Here is a 3835-nt window from a genome sequence, read left to right on the forward strand (position 1 = left end):
TCCTGTGACCCTCTTTCCTCAGCTTCTCTTATAGCTAGGATTATATGCCCGTGCCTTTGGGCCTGGCTGAGATGTTGGTTTCTTCTGGTTGAGTGACTCATTCATATTTTTCCCTGGGCAAGAAGTCTCTTCTCTTCAGGCATTCTGCCCTAGGGCTTCCCCCCACCTTTGCACTCTGACTTCTGATGATCTCTTGCATGACGAATGTGACTAGTGTTTCTTCACACTGTAGCTCATGCGTGCGCACGCGCGCGCGCGCGCACACACACACACACACACACACATCCTCAGAAGGACTTTTCAGGAACTTGGGCTTCTCCTTCTATAGAAAATTGTTTTCTTCTTTTTTGTAAAAGACAACTTTAACATGCTTCTGAAAATTGTGAGTGAAGATGGAAAACCAGGAGCAAAATAAATGATGTTTAAAAGGTAATTATCGAATAAACTCTTCTGAAAATAAGAATAAGAAAGAATATTCTCTGATTTTATGAAACCAGTGTTACACTGATACTTAAATGGACAAAGAACATTACAAGAAAATTGCTAAGCAATAATTCTTTCAAACATATATGTAAAGGGGTTTTTTGTTGTTGTTGTTGTTGTTGTTTTTAGGACAGAGTTACAGGGTGTATAGGATCTCAATGTGTAGATCAGACTTGTAGTGATCCTCTTGTTTTACAGCCTCCCAAGTGCTGGGATGACAGGCATGTGCCACCATACCCAGTCTCACTTGCTGTCTCAGTGCACCCCTGGGGGTGGGGCTGGCATGGCACACCTGGGGATCGAACCCTGGCTTCTGCATCTGCCTAAGCAGGCTCTTTAACCTGCTGAGTTATTTGGCTGGCCACATATATGTATTCTTCTTAGTTACTTTTCTCTTATAGCTGAGACAAAATACCCAACACCCAAAATTAAGGAAGGAGAGGTTTATTTAGCTTCCAGTTTGTGGGGCTTTCAGTCCATAAGCAGCTAGTCCCAAGGCAGGGGTCACTTAGTTAATCTAAACCTCTCAAGTTGACACAATGTATCAACTACTACGATCCTCAACAAAATATTAGCAGATACAATCCGCTAATACAAAAATTTATAATCATCTGGAATACTAATAAAGTGGAATTTATCATAAGGTTACAAAAAGTTTAACATCTGAAAATCAATCATTGTAATTCATGATAGCAACAAGTTAGAGACAGTTTTATCATCTGAAAAGCCATGGGATGCAAGCACTTGGCAAATCTCCCAAGTACATCCATAGTGGATATTTTCAACAGGCTAGTGATAGGGAACTTTCAAATCTCAAAAAGGGCACCTACAAAGGCTAGAGTTAAGGGCAGAAAAGACATTGCAAGACCTTTAAGAATCATAGGTCACGGTGCAGGACTGAATGCTTTCACCTTAAGGCTGAGGACAAGGTCATCTGGTCTAGTCAAGATTATTCTGCTGTCCTTAGCTAGTGCAATTAGGCAAGGAAAGTAAAAGAGTCGTGAAGCATGGAAAGAAAGAAAGCATCCGTTCGCAGGAGGCATCTTTATCTACATAAAAATTCAAGGAATTAATACAATTATTGAACTACTGTGTGAGTTTAGCAAGGCAAATGATAGAAAACTGTATTAAAACAATTGAAATGTAAATTAAAAGCATTATATATAATAGCATCAGAAATATCCAGACAATCCCTGGTACTGTAAAAAGCAAAAAAGAAATACTCAGACAAATTTTAAGATCTGTATGCTGTATATGGTTGAGAAAAACCAGAGAAGATATGAATGGTAAATAAGTACACAAAAAGATGCTCAGCATCAAAGTTCAGAAAAATTCTAATTAAAATCACAGTGCAACATCATTCCACACCTTCTAGAATATCTACAATTTAAAACATCAACAACAGCAAGTTGAGAACTAAATGTGGTATATGTAGAAATGTCACACACTGCTAGTGGCAATGCAAAATGTGACAGCCACTTTGGAAGCACTATGCTAGTTCCTTATAACATTATACTTCTCCTATGGTTAAGGCAATGGTCCTAAGAATCTCCATCAGGTTTTTGAAAATAGCAGTTAACGGGTAGAATTCTCACCCTGACTAACTCTATATGCTGATATCTGAGAACTAAGCAACTCCACATAGGATAGCAATGTGTAATACTAAAACCATGCTTGATATACCTGTTATTTTGGTCTTCTAAAGGCATACTGCCTCTAATGTTATGCCAATTATTGCTACACTTTCTTTAAACTAATTTTTTAAAGGGTCATAAAAATAAAGCAAGAGACAAGAAAAAAATGTCATAGGGTTGTCCTGCTACAATGTTGTCTATAGTTTGATTTATAAATTTCTGTGTAAAAATGTGTAATCATTTTTTTCACATTCTATAGGAATTTAAAATTTAGAATATCCAAGGGCCAGCCAAAAAGCTCAGTGGATTAAAGTACCTGCAACAGGTGCAGGGGCTAGGTGTTCAATCCCCAGGCCTGCCGTGCTGGCCCCTCCCCTGAGGCACGCTGAGAAGGCAATTGAGACTGGGTGTGGTGGTGTGCATCTGTAATCCTAGCTCTTTGGAGGCTGTAAACAGGTAGATCACTATGAGTCCAATCTTGTAGTGAGACCCTGAACACCCTGTAGACCCTTCCCTAAAATAAAAAAAAAAAAGAATATCCATAGTTGCTAGAAGATAGCAGTTCCCTGTTATGTCTAAGGCATTTGACATTCAGACAGATAGTGATATTAAGCTCAACTGCCTTTGTTACAGGGTAATGGTATCATTAAGCTTCTCTTCTGGATGGTTAACAACTAAAGTTTGCAGACCAAAAATTAGAGAAATTAGAGGGGCTGCAAGAATGGGCAATCTTTTGACCTTAGCACTTCAAGGTCAGTGAGAACTCAGGACATAAGAGAACCTGTGCTGTGACATCTTATAACTCAGTGGTGCCCCAAATTTCCTGATCAAGAAGGTTATAAGGCCACAAAGGAAAGTGATTGATGATGTATAGTGTGCCTAAGGAGAGTCACCTAGATAGAAAAATTTCTCTCAGGCTTTCACAGAGAGCAAATTGGTCAAGCAATAGCTGTGACTCATCCAGATGACTGATACTGACAAAAGATCTACAAGGTGTTGTACATGGTTCCAGGGTAAATCCTAGGGGATTTGTCTGACCTTGTCAGAAGCAAAAGTTATACTTTTGGTTATACAGGTCTTGCTCTAATTTGGTCTTACCATCCAGCAGAAAAGTGTAACCATGAAGTATAAAAAGTAAAGCTATATTAATATGCAGAGCTGTAAATGGCTCAAGTCAACAACTTCTGACAATTTCCAGTTCCACTGATAACACATTACTATTATGGAATATTGTACTATAATGGGTTATTTTGCTGAATTCAAGTACCTACAATCTTTAGACTAGCATCAAGTATGAGAAGGTACTTTAAAGACTTCTCCAAATACAGCTTCTCTAACTGCAGTGGAACATCCATCCCTGAAAAAACAAAACAAAAAAAGGGGATATGTTGGGAGCCACACAGCTAGGCAATTGATCAAATATATGTAGGTGGGACATGGCCCAGTGCCTAAAACAAACAAGCTACTTCACTCCTGAGATGAACATCCTGCCTGAATAAGGTTAGTTATCATTTGCTAGGCAACCTAGTGTCATGCATTACTAACTTCACAAAAGTGTAAATAAAGGACAGTTTCACTGTGGAAAAAAAAGGGAAGGAAAAAAATATATATATACACAAGAGAGTTAGGATAGATATACAGCTACTTCCTCTTAGTTCACTGAGAATAAAAGTTTGTACTAATATGCTTGGACAAGATATCCTGTCTGCATCTTGTCC

Source organism: Octodon degus, unplaced genomic scaffold (assembly GCF_000260255.1).
Source record: "Octodon degus isolate 3935 unplaced genomic scaffold, OctDeg1.0 scaffold00086, whole genome shotgun sequence".
NCBI classification, from domain to species: domain Eukaryota; kingdom Metazoa; phylum Chordata; class Mammalia; order Rodentia; family Octodontidae; genus Octodon; species Octodon degus.